Source organism: Mustela nigripes, chromosome 1, assembly GCF_022355385.1.
Source record: "Mustela nigripes isolate SB6536 chromosome 1, MUSNIG.SB6536, whole genome shotgun sequence".
Classification (NCBI taxonomy): domain Eukaryota; kingdom Metazoa; phylum Chordata; class Mammalia; order Carnivora; family Mustelidae; genus Mustela; species Mustela nigripes.
The window spans coordinates 102249294-102274506 of NC_081557.1; the positions used below are offsets into that span (position 1 = coordinate 102249294).

The 25213-nt window shown below is 37.7% G+C and overlaps 1 protein-coding gene across 11 annotated transcripts in view; it reads right to left on the reverse strand.

Moving 5' to 3' along the window:
* Positions 1-25213, reverse strand: part of GRIA4 (glutamate ionotropic receptor AMPA type subunit 4) — a 386735-nt gene that overhangs the window by 328023 nt on the left and 33499 nt on the right. The gene's annotated exons all lie outside the window — the stretch shown is intronic.

Consider the following 25213-nt stretch of genomic DNA (forward strand, 5'->3'; position numbering starts at 1 on the left):
TTTTTTTTTTTTTTTTATATAGTTTCAGTTTTTCACTAGGTGGAAATTCCTGTCAGAAACTCAGACACCTGGAATGGTGTCCTTGGTGAGTAATACATTACCTGCCAAGCTAAACTCTTCCTCTAGGAAACTGTTATTTTTGTCCCATTTTCCAATTTAACTGATCTTCTCCATGCTTTCAATGGGTTAATTTTTTAGATTAGCGGGGTAGCTAACTATATTCTTCGAGGATTTGAGAAACTAACAACTTAGACCAGCCAATCTTATCCAGTATCATCTTTCTTATTCCTCCTCACATCTTGCTGTTGGGGCCCTAGCATGCCTGAACCCTAAATCAAACTGAATAATAAAATTATGCTTTCAAATACTTCAGAGATTGTAAGCATAATAGAATATACACTATGAAGTTAAAATTATATAGGCAATGATAATTTCAGGAAAGTCTTCCTATTTCTCAGAAGTTGGTAACTTTGCAGTACTTAATTAGAATATTTATCTTCAAGGTTAGTATCTATTGAATATTGACAAATAACTATATCACTTATATCACTAGCTAATAAAAGACTAGAAAAATGCCAAAAAAAAAAAAAAAAAAATGAGGCAATATATGCACTGGCTATGGAGGAACTTTACAATATTCTGAAAATGTAGAATATTTAAAAAGATCACAGTGGGGACGCCTGAGTGGCTCAGTTGGTTGGACAACTGCCTTAGGCTCAGGTCATGATCCCAGAGTCCCGGGATCGAGTCCCGCATCAGGCTCCCAGCTCCATGGGGAGTCTGCTTCGCTCTCTGACCTTCTCCTCGCTCATGCTCTCTCTCACTGTCTCTCTCTCTCAAATAAATAAATAAAATCTTAAAAAAAAAAAAGATCACAGGGACGCCTGGGTGGCTCAGTTGGTTAAGCAGCTGCCTTCGGCTCAGGTCATGATCCCGGCGTCCTGGGATCGAGTCCCACATCGGGCTCCTTGCTCCGCAGGGAGCCTGCTTCTCCCTCTGCCTCTGCCTTTCACTCTGTCTGCCTGTGCTTGCTCTCACTCTCTCTCTCTCTGACAAATAAATAAATAAAATTAAAAAAAAAAAAAGATCACAGTGAAGTATCCATGGGAATTAAGTTACCTTAAAATAAATCAACATAAAAAGAAACAACAGAAGGATTTTATGTGCATGCTCTAATTGAATACAGAGGCGCAGTATATCTCAAGGTTCTTGGTCACTTTCCCAGAATTTAGAAGTAAATTTACTCAATAAATGGTACATGTTAATTACTCATTCTTTATCTTAAATTTTTAGTATGCTTTATACTTACTATACCCATCTAATATAAAGATGGTTTGGGAGTCTACAGGGTGTTTTTCGAACAACCCTCCCATTGGGTATAGAAACACAGACATCTATTTAAAATCCATAAAACAGATCTACTCATGCAGGATCAGCAGCTTATAGAAACGACTCCACAAAATGTACACCTTTGGTGCCACAAGAGAGAGTCCTTCAAGAATGAGTAAAGATGGACAACACGGAATCATGTGGCAGACACAACACTTTGACACAGAATGTCTACTCACTGAGGAACAGTATCTACCTAAGCTGAGCAGGCCGCCAGCCAGGTACCCGATACAGAGAAGGATGTACACATACACACGGTCTCTGATCTCAGAGTTTGATAAAAGATTATAGCCGGGAAGACCAACAGGTTAGCCATGAAGTACAATGCATTGTGGTTAGTCCTGATGTATATAAAAGCTACTTCATACATGTAAGAATATATATTACATATGCAATTATTTTATTTTTATTGTAATTGCCATATGGTTAACATACATACGGTGTGATATCAGTTTCAAGCATTAGAGTCAACAGTTTCATTCGACACCCAGTGCTCATCACAGCAAGGCCCTCCTCCATCCCCCTCCCCTCTGCTGATCACTAGTGTATTCTCCGTAGTTCAGAGTCTATTTCTCAGTTTGTCTTTCTCTCACTTTTAAAAATTTTTCCTTTGCTCCTTTGTTTTGTTTCTTAAATTCCACATATCTACTTGTTTTTCTCGGACTTATCTCACTTAACATTATAGTCTCTAGATTCATCCATGTCAATGCAAATGGCAAGATTTTCATTCTTCTTATGGCTGAGAAATATTTCATTGTGTGTGTGTGTGTGTGTGTGTGTGTGTGTGTGTGTGTGTATTTGCCACATCTTCTTTATCCGCTCCTTTATAGTTAGATACTTGGACTGCTTCCATATCTTAGCTATTGTAAAAAAAGCTGCAATAAACATGCATTTATCTCTTTGAATTAGTCTTTTTTGTGAAAATATCTAGTAGCACGATTACTGGATCATAGGATAGTTCTAGTTTTAACTTTTTGAGGAACCTCCATGCTGTTTTCCAGAGTGGCTGCACCAGTCTGCATTCCTGCCAACAGTGAACAAGTGTTTCTTTTTCTCCACATCCTCACTAATAGCTGTTTCTTGTGCTGCTGATTTTAGCCATTCTGACAGGTGTGAGGTGATATCTCACTGTGGCTTTGATTTGCATTTTCCTGATGAGTAATGATGACAACAGGCTGCCTTTTAGTTTTGTTGATGGTTTCCTTCACTGTGCAGAAGTTGCTAGTACCATACTGTTTTGACTACTACAGCTTTGTCATATAATGTAAAGACTGGAATTGTGATGCTTCTAGCTTCTTCTTTTTTTCAAGATTGCTTTGACTATTTGGGATCTTTTGTGGTTCCATAAAATTTTAGAATTACTTCTTCTAGTTCTGTGAAAAATGCTGTTGGTATTTTGACATAGATCATATTAAATATGAGGATTGCTTTGGGGTGTATAGAAATTCTAGCAGTATTTGTTCTTCCAAATGAGCATGGAATGTCTTTCTATTTTTTTGTGTCATCTTCAATTTCTTTCATCAATGTTTTATAGTTTTCAGGGTATAGGTCTTTTATCTTTTGGTTAGGTATATTCTTAAGTACTTTTTTATTTTTCATGCAATTGTAAATGGGATCATTTTCTTAATTTCTCTTTCTGCTGCTTCATTATTACTGTATAGAAATGCAACAGATTTCTTCACATTGACTTTCATCCTGTGACTTTACTGAATTCATTTATCAGTTCTAGTAGCTTTTTGTAGCGTATTTAGGATTTTCTATATATCACGCCATCTGCAAATACTGAAAGTTTTACTTGTTCCTTACCAATATGGATGCCTTTCATTTCTTTTTCTTGTCTGATTTCTGTGGCTAGGATTTCTGGCACTATGTTGGATAAAGGAGTAAAAATGGTCATCCTCGTCTTGTTCCTGACCTTAGGGAAAGCGCTCAGTTTTTCACTATTGGTAAGATGCTCCCTGTGGGTTTTTTATAGAAGACCCTTATTATGTTGTTTGTTCCCCTGTGCCTACTTTGTTAGGGCATGAATGGATGCTGTATCATGGATGGATGTTGTACTTTGTCAAATGCTTTTTCTGCATCTATTGAAATGATCATATGGTTTTTATCATTTTTCTTATTGATGTGATATATCACATTGATTGACTTGTGAACCACACTTGCATCCCGGAAATAAATCCTACTTGATTAGGGTGAATGCTTTCATTTTTTTCAAATTTATTAATTTTTTAAAATTTTTATAAACATATAATGTATTTTTATCCCCAGCATACAGGTCTGTGAATCGCCAGGTTTACATACTTCACAACACTCAGGGTGAATGCTTTTTTAAATGTACTGTGGTTTCTGTTTGTCAGTATTCTGTTGTGGATTTTTTTATTCATGTTTATCAGGAATATTGGCCTATGGTTCTTTTTCAGTGGAGTTTTTATCTGGATTTGGTCTCAAGGTAATCCTGGCCTCACAGAATGAACTTGGAAGTCCTTCTTCTTCTTTGAGTTTTGGAATACATTCAGAAGAATAGCTATTCACTCTTCCTCTAATATTTGATAGACACCTATGAAGCTGTCTGGTCTTGGACTTTTGTTTGTTCAGAGTTTTCTGATTACTGATTCAATCTCTTTGCTGATAACTGGTCTCTCCAATTTCCTATTTCTTCCTCGTTAAATTTTGTTAGGTTATATATTTCTAGGAATTTATCCATTTCTTCTAGGTTATCCAATTTGTTGGCATATAGTTTTTAATAATAATCTCTAATAATTGAATTCTGTGGTGTTGGTTGTTATTTCTCCTTTTTCATTTGTAATTTTGTTTGAGGCCTTTCTCTTTTCTCTCTCTCTTCTTTATCTTTTTTCTTGATGAGTCTGGTTAGAGCTTTATCAATTTTGTTAATCTTTTCAAAGAGCCAGATACTGCTTTCATTGATCTGTTCTATTATTTCATGATTATATATGTATTATTATTATATGATTACATATACATATATAATAATATACATAATTAGATATTTTAACTCTGGTGTGGAGTATAGACTGAAGTCCAGAGACATTAATGTAAAGCTGATACACATAAAAAGGTCATTGTAATAGTCCAGGGTAGAAAGAATGTCTAAGTTAGAACAGAATCTGTAAGACTGGAAAAGAGGAGAAAGAACAAGAAAGAAACTGTGGGATACTATAGCAGGAATAATCGGGATTTGGTGACTGGTTAAATGTAGCAGGGTGGGAAATATAAAAATGGCCGCAAGTTATCTGGCATAAGTGAAAAGTACACACTCTAAGAAGAACAGTAAATGAAAGTAGGCTGAATTTTTTTGGACACTGTGGTGCCTGGGACACCTTGGCCATTTCCAGTAGAAGGTTAGAAACAGATCAATGAACCTCAGGAAAGATGATGGGATTAAGAATTCATGTCTTATTCACCTTTTTAACCAAAATTGGATAGCAAAAAAAAAAAAAAAAAAAAAGTGAAGAACTGATCAATGAGATACACATAAATTGTTGATTAACATGCATTTTTATGAGAACTATAGTTTTACTGGGGTTGTTTATAAACCCTTTTATCCTTGAAAATTAAAACAAATTGTGGGTGGCCTAGAGAAAACTAGAATAAGGTAGAGCGCAAAAGCTCTAATTTTGAGACTTAACAGGATTATTTATGTAATTAAAATGGGAAAAACAAGAACAAAAACAAAAACCGACCGACTGCAAGAGGCCGTTTCTTCCCCAAATGATTTGGATTTTAGCCAGTCCTTACAGCTTATCTCCATCCTAGCCCACTGCCCCTTTCGGTTTGTCAGCTCTATGTTCCTCAACCAGGATAGTTTGCATCCTACCCTCCACAGAGCGTTAAATCCAGAGAAGGGAAGTATAGGATGTTTTCTAAGTGGTACTTTGCCATCAAATTTGTTTCTCTTCTGGGAGGAAAAAAATTCCACCACAAGGCACATAGGCTTCTGGGCTTTGTTTAATAGAAAATATTATGAGTCTGAATCATCTTGTCTGTGGTATATGTATTCAGAGTGGCTGTGAAGACATGTGGTTACGATATGTGGCTCTGAAAGGATCTGCGCCATAGTTGGAGAAGCCTGTTGTAGGAAACACCTCCTGTCTTTCCCTTCATGCTCACACGTGATCAAATGAAGAGACTGACTGATCTGGGGACCATGTGTTTTGATACTCAGTGGAGACAGCAGGTAATTAATTTAGGAAGATGCTTAGGAACCTGACAGTTTAAGCATGACCAAAAAAAGCACAATTTCTTTTAAAAGTCAAAAGGGATGTTCAGAAGTGAAATCAAACAAAGGAGGAAACTGAACACTGTTTTATGTAAGGCAGAAAGATGATCAGGTTAAGAGGTTAAAAAAAATTGATTTAATTTTAGGTGATTAGGTAAGGTTACCACAACAGTTACTCTACAAAACAAAGTTATTCTTCCATGAATAACTAATTAAAAATGATCAAAACAACACATATCAAGTATTAAAAATACTTATACAAGTATTAAAAATACATATCAGTAATAAAAATACCAACAAGAAATAGCAGCAAACATTTATTGAGAGCTTACCCCATACCAAGCACTGCCTCAATTTAATATATATATATATGTATGTATGTATGTATATATATATATATATATATATATGTATGTATTTTTTTTTTTAAGATTACATTTTCTAGGGGCACCTGGGTGGCTCAGTGGGTTAAAGCCTCTGCCTTCAGCTCAGGTCATGATCCGGGGGTTCTGGGATCGAGCCCTGCATCAGGCTCTCTGCTCAGCGGGGAGCCTGCTTCCTCCTCTCTCTCTCTGCCTGCCTCTCTGCCTACTTGTGATTTCTGTCTGTCAAATAAATGAATAAAATCTTTAAAAAAAAAGATTACATTTTCTAGTATATCTGTCTCATAACCAGTTAATTCAGAAATCATGGAGGAATACACTCAGGCTAATATCTGTATCATGAATCACTGATAAAATATAGTTTATTTCTGGCCAGCCGTCCCCCCAGTTTTCCATAGGCAGTTGGGAAAGGACATCATAAAACTTTATGGAAATATATTTTTAGCACTAACATAGTAGCTGGCACATAAAAAATATTCAATAAATATTGTTTTAATAGGTTAGTGAAAAATAAGGTATAACTGATGGAAATTAATTGTTCTCTGAAACTTATATTCGACTAAAATGGTTTCTTTCACATTTTGCCCCTTGAGAGAGAGAAACAATGGTTATTAATACATTGTCATTAGTGTCTAGATTTTACAAAATCTCAAGTCCTGGTCCAAAGTGACTTAGGTTCACAACCTTACCTATCCATAGTTATCCATCTTGCCTCATTAAAATCGTGCATTGCATTAAAATAGTACAGATTCAAAAATAAGATGGAAAGGCACTAGGTGTTGATGAATAACTGAATTTCACTTGACTGATCACTCATTGTTATTCCTTGTCCAAATGAAAGCTATGACTAAGACCCTTCCTGGCCAAAAGCATCCATCCATCACATACGTGTGTGCAAGCAAGCCTAAGTGTTCTTGGATAAATGGCACAGGGAACAAGCCTGGCATACTTTCTTTCCGTGAAAATGTTTTATGAGCATTAAATCCATTGTAGGAAGCATCTCACTGATAGATGCAATGTAGTAACACTCCTAATTTTGTCTGAATGCTCATGGAGTCATTTTGACATAAACTGTTTCCCGGAGAGGGTTTTTAAAATCCAAGTGAGAAATCGAGAAATTAGCAGGACTTTATGTGTTTTATTTTGGCTCCATCAAAAACAGGAGTCACTACAGGATCTGCTGAGATACTGTACTCAGCCAAATGCTTTCCCTTAGCGCCGTGCTTCCTCCTTCCTGGGCTCCTTCAGTTCCCAGCTCCCAGGGCCTTGTACTCTGCCTGGGCTCCTTGCAGAGTCCCACCTGCTCTTAACCACTGGCCACTCTCCATGGCCAAGACACCTCCAGTAGGGACTGATGGTTAAAACCCTTGAATCAGAGCCAGCGTGGCTAGGTGCACATCATGGCTCTGCCATTTAATGCGGTACAATCAGGATAGGTAACTGAAACTCTCAGGGGCTCAGTGTACATCAAATGGGAACAAAAAGGATCTTAGAAGGCAGTGAGTCTCAAGTTTCTCTATGCAAAGCACTTAAAATGGTGCCTGGAACACAGTAAGGCCATATAATGGTTAGTCCGTGATTCTTTTTTTTTTTTTTTTTTAAAGATTTTATTTATTTATTTGACAGACAGAGATCACAAGTAGGCAGAGAGGCAGGCAGAGAGAGACAGAGGAGGAAGAAGGCTCCCCGCAGAGCAGAGAGCCGGATGCGGGGCTCCATCCCAGGACCCTGGGATCATGACCTGAGCCAAAGGGAGAGGCTTAACCCACTGAGCCACCCAGGTGCCCCATAGTCCGTGATTCTTATCCCACAATCAAATCTTTTATTCTTTTTGTGCCACTGAAGAACTTCCAAAGTATTCAGATAAATAATTCAAACTGAAATATTTTACTAATTCAAACATTAAAAGAGTTTTCAATGATTCATTCTTTAAGCTAAAGAAAGACATTTCTAGAAAAGTTCATGACTCACAGGAGGCCAAGAGGCCTTCATTCTAAGTACTAACAAATCATTCTGCAAAGGTTAGCACCTACTTTCCCTCCTGGGGGGCCCATGCTACTAACATTTGATCTTTTATTTAATGCTAAAACCAAAGATTACTACAACAATGCATCTGTTTGTAATACTGATGCATTAGAAAGGAGCAGATGAATACTGAAGTACCAAAAGAGGTCATAGTTCTGTGTTCATACCACAGTAGTACTTTTTGATCTTGAGCAAAGAACCGAGAAGTGAATAAATTTGTTATATTATAATCTGCTTCTCATAAGATCGATTTTTTACCTTAATTCTAACTAATGAAAAAGAGGACAAGCCAATTTTAAAACTATCTCTTCATAAAATTCAGACCATATTTTTCTTTTTAGAAGTTGCTAAAGTTTAAAATATTTGGTAAATTAAATTACGGGCAGGTACCCTTTGTCATTACCTCAAATTAATTCCTTTTGAATTATCTCCCAAATATTTCCAAATTATCTCTCAAATAGTGCCAGTTTAAATTTGAATAAATTAATTGAAAGCACTTCTTATAATTGCTTATCCTTTTTGAAAAGGAATCAAACATTCAGATCCTTGGGGCATCATTAAACAAAATGAGAATCACCCAATTGATTCTGTTGTGGGGTACATATTAAAAAAAAAGATTAAAATTAAGCTTATTTCTCAACTCACAAAATAATTGTATTTGAGATCCTTTGACACCTTATCTGATTTAACCACTTGGTTCTGCAATGATTTTTTTTTCTGAAGACTGGCCAGAATACTGCTGTCTTATATGGAGGGCTAATTGAATCACACAAGTTTCACAAAATAAGATTGTTAATTGCTTGTTTCAGCAGGTTATTTTACAAACAGAAGAGACTGGTTCTGCTGCAGAAGAAAGTGCCAGACAGTATTAATGGCAATGTGTACCAAAGCTACAAACTGTATATACCCGAGCTAAAGTACTCATTTTAAGGTAGGCATCCAATTATGTTGCTTTCCTGCTCACATCCCAAGTTGGGATACAAATCAAAACCCTTCAGCCTGGTTTTGAGAATTCCTATATGCTCCCACCTCCTGCATCTCTCACTTTGTGCCACTTACTGCTTGCCCCACTGTGGTCCAGCTGGAAACATTGGTTTCTGCCCAGTTTCATAATCAACAGGCTCATCTCAATCCCTGGGTCTTTGGTGCAGACATTCTCTTTCCTGTTCTTCACTGTCTGACTTGTAGGCATTCACATCTCTGCTGAAAATTGTCTTGACCTGGAGACCTCCCCTAACCACTCATGTTGGCAGGATCCCAGCTCCAAAACCCCTCAGTTGCCTTGTTCTCTCTGGTTTCCCTGACATCTTGCGGAGTTCATCACACATGCTAGGCACTCACTACGTTATCTGTTGAGGGTGGAATAAGCACGGACTCCCTAGTGGGTTCCGTATGGCTCCTGATGCACGCTGCCTGCCCTTCAGTCCTCCTAAGGACACTACAAGGCGTGGAGTATCATGGCGTTATAGTAAGTAACCACACGACTCACCACCTGCTGTGTCTGGCTGCAAAACTGTTCTTCTCCCCACTACCCTACAAGCAAAGACATAGGAACACTTGAGCTCTGCACCTCCTGGCATCCTCTGTGCTTCAGTGTCATGTCACAGAGACATCACTTTTAAGTTCACGTGCTCATTTTCCACAAGAAACCATGAGTTCCTTGAGACTGTACCTTGTTTGCCTGTAGAGTCCCAGTGCCTAGAACATAGATTTGCTATAAATATTTGTTGAAGAAATAGATGGAGATTCCCAGTTATGAGTCACTAACAGGAGATCTTACTGTCGAATGGATGTAGAGAGCTTCACAGTGCATCTTCTTAACCAAATAACTTTTGAAGTGGAAAACTATGAGCTGGGAATATATAAATTTCTCTATAATAAAAACTGGTTGACTCTATTGATGAATTTGATATGAAGAGTTTACTGGGTTTGTTTAGACAGTTAATTCGTTTTAAAATTTTTCATTCTCAAATACATGAGTTTATAATAATGACTGGTATTCAGTGTCTCTTTATCTAGGTATTAGGGAATTTTAAATTATCTGCTATGCAGAGATTTTTGGCAAAACTGCTTTTGCTCACAAGTTTTCCGATACTGTTTTATCTACGTTTCGCCGCCCGTGTCACGGTGGTCAAGAAGCGTGCAGTCGGGCATGGCGGGCACCACGAGCTCCCACAGGGTGGGGTTTGGGAACGCGGGAGGCTCGCCCATCATTTCTCCCACTGACTCTGGGAGAACCTGAGTCTCAGCCCCCAACTCCTTTTACCTGCTTCTTAACCACCATCTTCTCTGAAATATTGCGCTTTCTCCCGCCTCCCTTGCTTTTATCACCGGATCTTCCTACAATGGATCCCTTTGTTATGTAGCATTTGTTCTGTTATGTAATACATTCCTTTTTTAAAAAATCTACTTCAGAATGGGTAAAGAGTAAAACATTTTTCCTCCCTCAAAATCCACTACTCCTTCCTGAAATGAATACTATGTGGCCTGGTAACTATGGCTTCATCCTCTTCTTCCCTCCCAAACTCGATCTCTCCTCAGTGGTCTGCCCGCGCTCTCGCTTCCAGCCTACTCCTCCCCCACCTCTGCGTCTGTCACTGCAACCGTGTCCACACCTTTTTCATCCCCATGAAACGCCACCCTCAATGTCTTTATTTCTCACTTGCATTGTTTCAGAGGGAGAAGCCTGGGGGAAGAGATAGGTAGATCTGGGTCTGACTTCTAGTTTTGACATTCAGAATTTGTGAACGGGGGCAAGTTACTCAACCTGACTCAGTCTTCATCCATAAAACTGATAATTTTACAGTTAGAGAAGATAATATAGTCAATTGCCAAATTCCTAATCAATTTCTAGCCAGTATGTACACAACCCAATATTTCTTTAGGACTCGAATAAAATCTCATCTGCCTAGGTATGTCTTGCCTGATTTACCACATCACATTCTTCTACCATTGTCAACTAGATTGAGTTCTTATTTTTAATATTCATTTGGCACACGTGCACACACACATGTGCACACACACACACTTTGTGTGGTTGGCAATCTTATTACCTCAACCTCACAGTTGTGCCGGAACAATGAATTCATTAAGATTTGTTTTTTATAGAAATGTATGATTTTAAAAAATCAAATAGTATAGAAAGCCCTCAAATGACCAGAAAATCTCTTCTTTCTTTTCTTAACCTTTTCAGTTCTTTTCCTTAGGAGCAACAATGTTTTAAAAAAATATTCTTGTAACTCTCATATCCCATCACCTAAATCAAACAGTTACCAAGAATTTACTATATTACTTTCTAATTACTATATATACTATATATATATTACTATATATTACTTACTAGTTACCATATTACTTTCTCACTCTGTCTCAGCTGGATTATACTGAAAAGCAAAGTCCAGACATAATGTTCTTTTATCAATTTATACATCAGCCTGTATAAGGAATTAAGCATTAATTTCCTTAAAATATTGGCATTTTCAGCATGTAATGTGATGCCCTTTACTTGCCTAACACAATTCCCTGATTTCATCTAATATATAGCACATATTTGTGTTTTCTATTTATCTCAACATCATGTTTTTCCCTCAAAAGACTATTTGAATCAGAATCAAACAAGATGCACATATTACATATTACTTACTTAGTTGTTTGTGTTTTTAGTCTCTTAGATGAGTTCTGAGGGGCAATGAATTTTCTGAGGATACTAATTAGAGGTTTTAGTTTTAAATTTATGTTCTTGGCACTGAATTATATCTTTTTCTTTTGTGGCAATTTCCCCAATATTCTTACAATCCTGAGGCTTTCCTTAAACGCCAGGTAACCCTTGCCCTATCTGTTCATATTTTAGAACTGGGCAATACAAACGTGCCTGGGGCTCGGTGCACAGAGAAGGAGCTTGTCAACTGTCAGGCTTTGCCTGAGGCTGTCTATCTGTCAGAAGACTTTGGGTCTCAAGTAATGGAATATTTAAATAAAGTGGCTTTTACAGTGTGGAACATCTATAGCTGTGGGCATAAATTACTCCTGGGTTAATTCAGTAATTTCAATGATGTCGTTTAGTGCAGAGGCTCACAGACTTGTCCCTTAGTCACAAATGGCTATACAAGTACACGTATCCTAAGTAGAAGCAATGAATATGGTGCAGAAGGGTGACTTCTCCTAGTACTCTGTTTATCCACAGGGAGATAACGTCATCATATCGGACTGCGCAGGTCTGAGTCAAATGCTCCCTCCTGAGAAGTGAAGGAGTCCTCCTAAGTAAGACTTTGACACTTGTAGCCTCAGTGCTGACAGCTAGGATCTGTCAACAAGGAAATGCCTGGAGGGTGATGTAGATGCTATCTGGGTAAAGAGCCCACTGCAGCAGTCACATGGGGTTCGGGGAGGAGTCAATGACTGTTCTGGAACCCCAGGTAGTTTTGTTTCCTGCATCTCCTCAGAATTCGGCTAAGTTCATTGGCTCCCTCTTAACCTCCTGTCTGTGAACACTCTAGCATCCACTGATGGCCGTTTCCCACTGTCTTTGTCAGTGTGGACTTAATGTCTTTTTTTTATTTGAATATTATTTTGCAATGCTTTTGGGAGGAGAAATTAACATATGAATTCAATCTATCATCTTGGCATGGAAGAATTCCATTTCAACAGCAGTTGTGATGACCTACCGATCTTTTCAATTCACATTTAAGGAGAAAATGATGAGTTTGTTACAATGTACTACCTTCCCAAAGAAAACCTCTCTTAGAAACTTCTAAGGGCATCTTTTTTCACTTCCGACCGGAATCCTATATCCCTATAAATTTCTTCTTGTATAGACAATGACAGATATCACTGCCAAAATAATTTCTTTGACCTATTTTTTTATTTATGAGTAATATTCCCTTCTCACCCTTTCTTTCTGCATGAAATTACTCATAGTGGATTCACAGACTTCCACCAGTTGGTCCCATGGACGTCAACCCTTAATGTCATGTCTATTTCTCTTTACCTACAAGAGTGCACTTCTCTTTTCTTTTTCTAGACAAGCTCCAGATTTTCCTTTCTAATACAATAGATCATTTAAAAATTCCAGATCATTTAAAATACTCTGTTTAAAGATAAGTTGCTTGTTATTCTGAACCTCATTTTTGCATTGTAGATGAGTTTTAAAAGGAAAAAATCTATTCAGAATGAAAAGCAATAATGCAGTTCTTCCATCTTTTTTATCCTATAAAGTCATGGCAAGTAGCAAACTTATCCCAAGACCTATTTCATCCCTCTCAGTGTGACTTAAACCCCAAAAATATACTTAAATATTTATTCAACTCAAATATTTGTAATTTACTTAAATATCTTATTGCATTTAAGACACCCCTCTGTGAAAAATCATGACACTCATTTACAAATGATAACTTAATCCAAACCTAGCATCCTCCCTCTACACGAGTGCTTCCGGTTTCTAGATACATGCACAGCACAGAGTGTAATTTTCAAAACATTTCCATTCCCAAAAGTCAACAGTAAAAATAATAAATTCAACCTGTTTATTAAAAATTCAGAAACCACAGTCTCTGTGTTATAACACTAGATTTGCTGATTTTCTTCTAAAGCTTAAAAAATGTTTTTATCACTGGAAATATTTCTGTTAATGGTAAGTTAAAAGTTTATGATGCTATGTATATAAATTGTGTAATACGTTTACTCTTTCTGGGGCATGACGATAATGTCTGCCACATGGTTTGAACATTGAAATATATATATATATATCTCCTATCAGTTTGTATACATAATTCAGTAATACTATTGATGACTTGGAAACCAGGAAGGACCAGATACTCAAACATCTTGTAAGTGGAGACTATATGACACTCATAGCAATATTCCTTTTTAAATTCTATATATGAAATATGCTAGTTAGCATTTTTCTAAAAATAACATTCAAAACTGAGAAATGTATTCAATGATAAAATTAATTAACTTAAAGATATAATAAAATCTAAAACTATTTTTGATGACAAAAAAGCTTCCATCTGTAAATTCTTTAAATATCTGAATCTTACTTTTCCTTTTCATGTTTAACTTCCTCTAATTTTGCATATACAACTGAAATTCCTTTCAGATAGACTACTTTGATTTAGACTCTTAAATAAATTGCTGCTTGTGCACTTATGAAATAGAATGCAAAATTTATGCCAAATCTCAGTTAGAAAGTCTAATATTTGGTTGTGCATTTTTACATGTTGGTTTCCCCATCCCACACTGTAAATGCCAGGATTTACTCATTGATTCTGTAACTGTTGTTTAAATTATAACCTCGGAAGGTAAAAGTTCCCTAGAGAGGAAGAGTTTACCAACAGCAACTGATAAATAGATTCTACTATTTCTAAGAATGAAACTCACATTTTCTCTATGTCCTGTGATCCACTGTTTCTTCCTGGTCCCTGGCCTCTATTTCGTGACTGTCCTAAGCATGGTGAAGAGTTATGATTACGACGTGATATATACAGTCTTTTGCAGTTCAGCGCACCTTCTAAACATAGATTCTATCAAGAGAATGACTATGAAGAAACTCTATGTGATAAAATGCCAGTATTTACAAACTGTGTACAGATAAAGCAACTATTTTGCTCTTCAAATATAGAAATAAATGCAGAAGAAACTTGCTGTGTTGAGGACATAAATACTCAAAGAAAAATGTTCTCTTTCCTGAGGAGGAGAGCCTTCTTTTTGGACTCAACCGCGATGCCTATACCCTAATTCCATCCTCAGTTCATGAAGCTATTCGGGTACCTGGAGGGTAACACACTGCTGGTCCCAAGGAAAGAGAAAACGGTTGTTGACTGACATCTAGATGCTCATTTTCTTGAAATCAGAATTACTATTTACTGGGATGTCTCAAGAATATGTCAGAGTTATAACAAATAGGCACTATGAAGATGAGTGAATCTTGAAAAGTAGAAGCAGCGGGATGCAGCTGTACTTACTCAGAAGGATTATCTTAGTCATGCAAATTGTCAAGGTGCAAATGGGAAGACTCCTGATTCTGACAAGTTCACAAGAAAGGTGTCATGTCAAACTGACTGACAACATCAAGAGAGCCACAATGGAAAGGCAAAAGATGTCTCCTAGGTAAATAAAATCAATTTCGAAGATTTTATTCTAAAGTACTGGGCTCTATTTATTGCTATTTATTCACACTTGGTATTTATTTTTACAATGCCCTTCTAGTTTTGGGTTTTTTTTGGTTGTTGTTTGTTTGTTTTTCAGGACCTATAGCGGCCCTTGCACTTCAAAGTTCTATGTAAAAAAAAAGAAGTCCTGTGCTATTCCTTTGACTTGATTTCAGACTGCTGTGTCCCCTCCGCAAATTCTTGAGCAGTGTGTGGTCACCAAGTATGTGTGTCCAGCAACATGACAGCTGAACACACGATGATGATCAGACGAAAATGAGAAATATTGCTGGATGCCACTCGCGGTGGCTGACTGTGAACCTGAAATGCGTTACAGCAGTCAGGACCCTCTGAGACACACCTGTGCTGATTTTCCAAGGGATGTGGAAAGATGGTTCTGTAGCGACAAAAGAAAGAGGCCTCAGCAATGGCTTTCACTGTCACCATGCACGTGTCACCCTCCACGTTTTGTAATCACTTCGAACAGTAAGGCTGGTAGTTCCCTGCCAATAGTACTGAGAATGCATCTAAGAATCATGCTATTTCCTTTGTTAACTAAGGAAAAGAAAAATATTGTTCTAATATTTGTAAAAAGTCTTTTGAAGAGTTTGAGTAACTTTTACAAAGCTTGACTGTTACTGATGAACAGAGAATGGAAAGGTTAAGCTTCTGTCAATTAACCGTCACTATTTCCTCAGGACAGACTTGTTCGTTCTGGAGTTAACTACTGGGCTGCCACTGTTGTCTCCTGGGCGCTCTACACATTTTCTGTGGCCTCTATTAGCTTTCTGGGTTCACAGTCATTAACGTACACTGAGTTTGCTTCCCAGAGAGAGAAGCCCATCTTCACAACTGTACAGGTCAAGTGGCAGTTTGAAGTTAGGACTCTGAGCCACTTCGTTCAACTATCACGCCGGCTCCGCATACACTCATCTGTACGCTTCGCCCCTGCAGCAGTAAGGATGCATCTCCTGAGCGAGGCTCTCCCATTTGCTGATGGAGTCCGGCACATCATTTTTCCCTTTGTACATCAAAGCTGCTTCCTTTTAGGATGATTACGCATATAAAACACATACTGATACTCTTTTTTTTTTTTTTTAAAGAAAACATCGCTGTAAAAGAGTAAACACACACCTATTTCTGATAAACTAATTGCAGCGAGGGATCTCAGTACCTACACTAATTAGAAATGTTATGACCGGTGGAAAGAACTTTAAAAATCTGAAAGTATCAGAGAAATTATCTCTTATTGTACAAAAAGAATAGATGTAACTCTGAAAAGTTTTAGCAATACAGAAATCCTTCCTTTGTCACAATGTTATTTACAGTTATGCCCATTAAGAATATTACCCAAAGAATCAAGAGAAGAAACCTATTGTATTAAGGTAACAATAATAGTCTTGTGTATAAAGGAGAAGAATCTTGTAAATTATAATTGTATTATTATGATGCTGCGGACAGAGTACCTGGACAGCGATGTGATGTGGCTGCCTTCCTGTTTGGCAACTGAAAAAAATAAAGGTCTCTAGGAAGTTTTAGCGGCACAAGCCTCCTGCTTGCCAAGCTCAGGCACCCACCCTTTTCTTAGTGACGCTAGAAAGAGAAAAGCCAGACCCACATTCAGTCAATAGAAGTTAGAGGTCAAAGTATAAATCATCCAGGGAGTTCTGCTTGGAGAAGTCCCAAAGGAGGATGTGAAGAGGACTTTGTGAGAGTGGGACAAAGGACCAGGAGGAAGAGCTATGGCCATGAGCTTGTACTTAAGGGTCTGGTTATGGGCCCTGTGGTTTGGGGACTTCCTAGATACTCAGACCCGTCACTTCCCCTGAGGACTTGCTCGGTCATCGTGAGAAATGTACGCGCATTACTTCAGCGGCTCTGCTTCTCCTGTGTGGAAGAACAGCCTGGATGGGGACAACCTCCTGGTGGTGTGCAAGTCAGCTGACTAGCGATTTTACCAGACTGACGCTGGAACTGTTGGTCTTCCCCTTTACTAAACTTAACTCAGAAACCAGGATCAGTAGACAGAGAGGTAACACTACGAACAAGACAGTTCATAATGTTAACAGAATATTAACACACCTTATCCTATACATAGAACATTACTGTTGTTACTGCTTTCAGACCATAATTTGTTCCACAAAATGAAATGAATAAGTGACACCAGAACAAAAACAGAACTCGCACCACCTTTCCAAACCCCCTGGTTTTGCTCATTTTTTTAAGATTTCCATATATGCTACCTCTATGGTGCTTTTCTTGACTCCCTGGTTCCTGACTTTTCTTCCTGTACCCTTGCAAGTATTCTCACATTCTGGGTGTATTTCTATCCTAGGACCGACCCTACTGGGTTCACCCAGGAAGAGGACTGTCTGAAAGCACATGACCCCGTACTGCAGTCAAAAAAAACAAAAGCGCCGACTTTCCTAGGGGAAGAAAGGCCACACTTCTCCAAAATGAGGCGTCAGAAATGAGCTGTTAGCTTCACATAATCTGGAAAACTAAGTCTATCCCTCTTCTCATTTAGATTAAACACAAATAAAGGAAAATCTATTAAAAAAATCAGAGGTAGGAGTCGTATTATAATATTAGTTACACTGGAAGCCTATATTAAACAGAAGCTGCTAGATGTATGTCAAGTCCGTGGGCAGTCAGCCCACCGATGGTCAGTTTGGACAGACAACCTGATGAGGGTCTGCTCAGATCTACCCGGTCTTTCTCCCCCAGTATGCTCTCAATCTGTTCTTCCTTCTGCTATTCCCCTGTATTTCAACTTAGAATGATTTAGAACCTGATTATGATTTATATGCTCATAATTGATTTAAATAAAATCACCGAGTCCTCTTCTCAATGCAGTGAGACTGTATTTCTCTTGAGATACCATTCAACCCCCCCATCCTTTTTTATGGGTACAGGGTTTTCAGTAACTGGCTTACTGGCCCTCATGGAAGAGATGTCCTTATATCTGATAATAATTTTAAAATATCAAGAAAATTAGCACAAGAAAGTTATTTCCCTCCTTTGTGGAACACGCAAGTCCAGCATCAATGTTATAGAAATCCCCAAATTAAGTTAAAGGTCTGTAAAATGGCCCACCCTGTGTGTGAAATTTGGACCTGTTTTATCAGCAATATTTAATTACTATATTGGACATACAGTGACAAGAGTCCGATTAATTAGCCCAAAGACTAGCATTATTCATTCTTTTGGCACTGAAGCAATTCTCATTATAGTGAAGCTGATAGAGGAATGATAAATGACAACAGGCTACTAAAATTGTTACTATCTACCGAGTCCAACTGATGCACCCCCCAAACAGAAGTGTGCAGAAGAAAGCACTGCAGTGATGTGGACACAATGTGGAGCATTATCAAAGTGTCATGAACCCTGGGGTGGATCTGAGAACCCCCCTTTGGTGTCTAATGAAGCCAAAATACAGGTCTCTGCTAGGCAAGAACATCCCAGGTGCTTATTTAGAATAGTGGTCCTCAAACATGACTGTCACCAAAATTACGTGGATATTTTTCTAAAGCAAGACATTCTTGTGTGTTTCTCTCTCCGGCTTGCCAATTCCTCACCCAAGTTTCCGAGTTCTATGTATCTGAGTATCTCTGTGCATATCTCAGATGACCGTGATGCAGACCAGGGAACCACAGATTTAGAATGTAAGTGCTAACACACTTCAGCTTCCTCAGTGTAACTATGTGTTTCAAAGACGTTGGTCCAAGTCAAGGTGTGACATTATTTGAAGAAAATAGTATTGATGGTCCTTTTAGAATAGTATTTTCATTGATTATTAATTAGGCATAAACATTCATCTTCTTTAAATTTCTGTGTTTACCAAAGTTAACTGGAATTACTTTTTTCTTCTTGTATTTAATCAGCTGCTTGAAAATTCGTAAGAAAAATTAATCGTGAAAGGCCGATTTGCCTGCTATTTCATTTTTTAAATATAAAAGTTTTAAGATTTGGATTTTAAAAATACCTTTCTGACCTCAATTGATCAAACTGCAAAATGTTCCCTCAAATGCCCATCTGTGTTAATAGACTAGATCTACCCAAATCTGCCTGATAAGATTTTGTGGTAAGAGAAGCGTATCGAAGATTCTATATTATTCACATACTGTCTAATTCTGATGAGAATATTCACGAATGATCTCTTTTCTGAGATTTCTACAGAGAAAGCCACTTGTAGTATGAAAGTTTAGCTTACTAAGAATTTTGATCAGGAAATGTTGGCTCAGGGCAAATAATTTTTCTGTATATGTTGAGATGATCATATGATTTTTCTTTTTTGCTTAATGTGGCAAATTACATTAATTTTCAAATGTTAAGCCAAACTTACATTTCTGGGATAAAATCTACTTGATATTGATGGATTATCCATTTTATGTATTGTTATATATGATTTTCTAAAAGTGTTATAAATGTTGCATTGGTATTTGGCACTGGTCTGTAATTTTAATTTACTATAATATCTTTGATTATTTTGATATCAGAGTAATGACAGCATTTTAGAATGGGATGGTAAATCCTTCCGCCTCTTTAACTTTCTAGAAGAATCTGTATAAGATCGGCACTAGTTCTTCCTACGTTTAGTAGAATTTACCAGGAAAACGTAGGAATGGAGGATTCCTGGTAGGAAGATTAGTAACTAAAATTCAATTTTGTTAGCAGATACTGAGTTATTCAGGTTTTGTATTTTTTCCTGAGTGAGGATGACGGCTAAGTTTATGTGTGAACTCGATTAGACCACAGGATGCCCAGATACCTGATCAAACATTTCTGGGTGTTTCTGTAAGGACATTTTGGGGTCTGATTAATAACCAAATTGGTAGAATAGTTAAACCAACTTTGAAAAGATGACTGAAGACATACATTTTAAGGTTATTAGAAGTTTATAGTAATCAAGAGACTATGGAATTCTTTAAAATCAAGGGTCCTGAGAAAATTTTTGCTGGTGATATATGTCCTTTTTTTTTTTTTAGATTTTATTTATTTATTTGACAGACAGAGACCACAAGTAGGCAGAGAGGCAGCCAGAGAGAGGTAGGGAAGCAGGCTCCCCACTGAGCAGAGAGCCCGATGCGGGGCTTGATCCCAGGACCCTCGGATCATGACCTGAGCCAAAGGCAGAGGTTTTAACCCACTGAGCCACCCAGGTGCCCCATGTTGTTTGTCTTTAAGATGAAGATTGTTTCATGGGTGTTTACATATGTGAACAATTGAATATGTGTCATTATTATATGTCAATTGTATGTCAATCATACTTCAATAAAACTATAAAAAATATCATACGAACAAGAGAGAAAAGAAATCTGGTTTGTTCCTTGGGTTAATGTGATTGTGCTTCATAGCCCTTCTGAATAAACTGCCTGATAGTTCTCCTCACAATCTAGCTCCTGCGCCCTACCCCAGACCAAGAGGATCAACATTTCAGAGTTGAAGTCCTTGAATTCAAAATTTTTTCAAAGTGCTACTCCACTACATCCAGAGATTCTGATGTACTAAATGTTGAAATTTCCCAATCAAAATCTGAAGTTTTTCTGTGTCTGGATGCTTAAGAGATTTATTTTGTGGTCAATACTTTTTCAGTAATGGAAACATGATTTTCGTTTTATTTGGCTGTCCCATAATAAAATGTTTATAACTTGAATGGTGTTGCAACAGGTGTCCTATTTTCCATACTCAGGACTTTGCTCTGAGTGCAGACTCTAGGAATTCCCATGACATGAAAACAGGGCGATTGTTTTATTTCATCTGCAAGTCCCTCTCTTCTGAAAATATACCCTTTTTGAGACCTGAACTTTCCAAGGCCTCCATCATGAAAAGGAAGAATGGATAATCCGCCAAAGAGAAGAGACTTACAAATATAAGTAAAAGGAAGTATTTCCACTATTTTCAAAGTATAATTTTGGAACACTTGTAAATATAAAACGGTTAAGTGAAACATCATTCATTTATCCTCCCCAAATGCAGAAAGATTCAGGGAATAAGCTGGCATTTTTTTCTAAATGTTCTCTCTTCATATAATTGTTTATATGGTTGAGATCATTTTATATACAAGTTTTTAAGATTCTAATCTTTTATCTTAATATCTTCTTTCACAGCTATTTCCTTAGATAATTAAAAACTATTAGCATCATCCTTTCAACGACTTCATCTGAGTCAAGTGTATGAGGGATTTATTATTTCAGTAATCACTTTGCTATATTGCTACATTTAGGATGCATTTGCATTTTCAGTATTATAAATAATGCTGAAATCTACTGTGTTGCTGAAATAATTTATTAACTTACAGGTCGAAGGTTAGGAAAATGTAAAGTTCTTGATGCATATAATAAGACTGCTGTCAGAAAGATTAAACCAATGTAAATTTCCACTACTAGGATCTGATAAAACCTATGTATGAAATCTCACAAGGCTAAAATTTTATCCTTTTTTAAATTTGGCTAAATTGTTATGAATAGGCATGTTGCTTTTGATAGGATATTTTTAGTTATTAGACAAGGCAAAAAGGGTCACATTCATGGGCCATGAATATGAATATGCTAAAGCATATCAAAAAGAAAGCTGAAGTGCTTGATTTCTATCTTTAACCTTTTCTGTCTAATAGCAGAACTATCAGACCAATGGAATGATAATAAACATTATTAAGATACAATCTAAGGCCAAGAACTAGATGAAATAATTTTAGTAACACACGTAATTTTCTGAAAGATTTTAAGTTCTATACTGAAAGATTCAAAGACTTTATAAATGAAAAATGGGGAAACCTTCTCAGGGATGTTTAGCTGAGATAAACTAAAAAATTAATTACATTTTTAAATACATTGTAGCTTTAGTTCTCACCTGCCTGATCTAGCATGGTCTGTTACTACTGATGCATTTATATTGATTTCTTCCTCAACTACCTTACAGTTTTTGCTTTCTGTAGGTCAGTATGTGTGATGTCCGAAGATTTATAAGAACTTCCTTGTGACCTATAATTTCTACAGTTGTGAGCAGCGAGTAACCTCTCTCACCCCGTTGAATGTTTTACATGACGTCAACTTTGGGGAGCACTACAGCATGATCAGGGCACTGCCTGTAGGCTGCACCTCACCCCCACAGGCTGAGCCCCCCAGCAGCTGCTCTGACACCCAAGGCAACATCCTTAGCTCTCTATACCGCAGGCTGGCTGTGCCCGCAGCAGAACAGCAGTACCTGCTCATAGGGGTACTGAAAAGATGAAATGAGTTTCCACGCATGGACTGAAAGCTTCAAAAAGTAGTGCATCTATATTAGTTTTCTTATTGCAATTTTCTCCTTCTCTCCTTTCTGCCCTCCCTCCTCTCTCTTCAGGATCTGTCTTCTTCTTCCTCACTCCTTTCCTGGCTAGTTTTTGCATTCCTTGATATGTTTGTAAATATTTTTTCAAATGTTTGCAATTTTTTTTTCAATTTTTCCTTTCTGTTCAATTTTTCATCTTATTTTATATTTTTTATTTCTTCAATTTCCTTAATATGTCCTCTATGTTCTATCACTTGTGATATGGCTTATTTTATGCCATATCTTTTCCCCACTAGTAATGCGGAGGGGAAATGAAACAGCGGTCATCTTTTTGCGTCTAAATCCATGCTCTTTCTCAGTGCATGGATTTCAGCCATTCACAGCATCTGTGAGCACACCTCACTCCACTCTTTTACTTCCTCCCTAGTGTCCTTTTTGGTAATGTATTGCTTTTTTTTTGGTTGGGGGAGTTTGTTCTTGTTTTTTTTTAAACAGTGAATTATATTCAGCATAACATTATTTTTCTACTTTCTTTCAAGGATTACACCTGCTTCCATTTCTCAACAAAAATCATTAGAGCTTCATGACTAATCATTATTTAAATAATTATATTTATCTCCAGATTTTAGTAACATGTTTCCTACCAAGTTTAAGAATTTGGTAAAACTTTGTTTACTGAAATATATTTTCTTAGAATATAAAAAGTTCTTTCTGTACAGAGAGTCATGTGAATGTTATTCCAGATAAGTCTTCTTGTATTCATTTTTTGCATGTTTTTTGCTCCAATTTTTCCTTTCTTCAGAAGGGGTAATTATTTATATACTTGACCAACATTATATTCAATAGTTAGAATAGCCACTCTCTCCTTATCTGGGTACAGCTCTACACTGGATGCTATTTTCTGCATTCTATCCTCCTGATATTTTACTTGGTTTTTCAAAAAATGTTAATTCCACTCCTTGAAATTGCTAATGCAGGTTGTTTTGATTTTGAAATATTTTTACTTTTCTCATCAAATGGTTTCCTCGATTTTGCCAGCTCCCTGTAATCTCTCATGGTTTCTTCTTTCTTTATTCCCGTGATTCATTTCATAGAATTCATGGTCTCTTTAATTTTCTTACAAGTTCAAAAACCTGCTCCCTATCCCCCACAATTTCTAGGATATACATTTAAATGCACAGTTCTCACTAGTCTTCTCATGCTGTATTCCTTTTCATCATTTTTAAGAGAAATTCCATGATATTCTTCGTTGCTTTTGTTTTTTATGTTCTTCACCTCTGAATCTAGGCAGCTCCACTCCTGCCATTTGTTCCGAAATAATGTTGTCTTTTCTGTTTTCCTATCATGTTTCAATGGATGCTGTTGCCTTCTTATTCTTTGAACTGGGAGCTGGGAGCCACGGTGAGTTACTTCAGGGCTGCAAGGAGTGAGTCAGGCTCGCAGTGAGGCCCACTGCAGTCAGGGTTCTTCCTGTCTGTCCTCTCTCCTTCCCCCTCAGCCCTGCTGTGGCAGAAATTCTCTGAGGGATGGAGGGTCGGTCTTCAGCTGGGAGTTTGTTTCCCCTGGGGGCCACCAGGGCTTAAGCCTCACGCAGCACATCTACTGAGGGCCTGTTATCAGGGCCTCTTGGAACAGCGACCTGCTTCTCACACAGGACACCCTGCGCCGGGTTCACAAGGCTGGGGTCAAGGGCCAGCATTCTTCTCCCGGCCTAGGGAAACTACTGCCTGGAACCTATGATGATTCAGGGCTAGGGCTATCAGTTTCTAAGAGTCGGCATCAACACAGTGTCTTTACCTTACCTTTATCTTATCCCAATGTGCTCTTAACATACTTCCTGGAAAGAGCCTTTTCAATTACGCGAACAAGATTTTGATTTTCTAAAAGGATAAAAAGTTAGACTCAGCCATTAGATACCAGTAAACGTGATGGAGCTCCAAGGGGGAAGTGGGGGACACGGGATCTCATGGCATGGAAGTCACTGCCTCCAAAACAAACCTCAGGAATCACTTCTCCTCATTCTCTTTTCCTGCTCTTGAAGTAGGTGAGGTAGTTTTAAAACCTGGTTCTCAGTAAAGTCCTTTGGAAATGTGTATGTGCAGAGCTCTTCACACAGTTACTTCCACTGTCTGATACAAGTATATCACTGACTCAGCTAAAGGGTGGCAGGAACAGCTGCATCTAACGCACTGTGTTTCCATCCTACGGCCGCCATTACTGCGAGCACTACTATGACGGTACTAGGACAAGGATGACTCCCGCTGCTACACCAGAGGAAACCAGGAAAGGAGGAGCACCTAGGACATTAGCCCCTCAGTAAAGCATGGCAGCATATCTTAAAAATCCCTGAACAAATCCTAAGAATCAAAACAGAAGAGACAAGAGCTTTCTAACCAGGGAAGTAACTGCTTAGACGTGCTGGCCGTCGAAAGAGGCCAACTGTTCTAAAGGGAAGAGTTTGTTAAGGATCCTGTAGGATCTTGGCTTTTTCATGTTCCTCCTCGACATGGGTATAACTGCCCTGAATGCTGACCACCATATTTTCAGAAAGCAAGAAGCAGACAATACGGTGACTATGGCAAACATATTGCACTGAAACGTGACATATATCCAAAACAAAAATCAGAGGAAGAAAGAGAAGATGTCATACTTCCATTCAAACAAATTACCTGAATAGTTATAGAATGAGGCTCTACATCAGAACTAGACATGAGACACTAAGCCAGAAGTGGCTTATTCAACAAAGTCATGTAAACTTA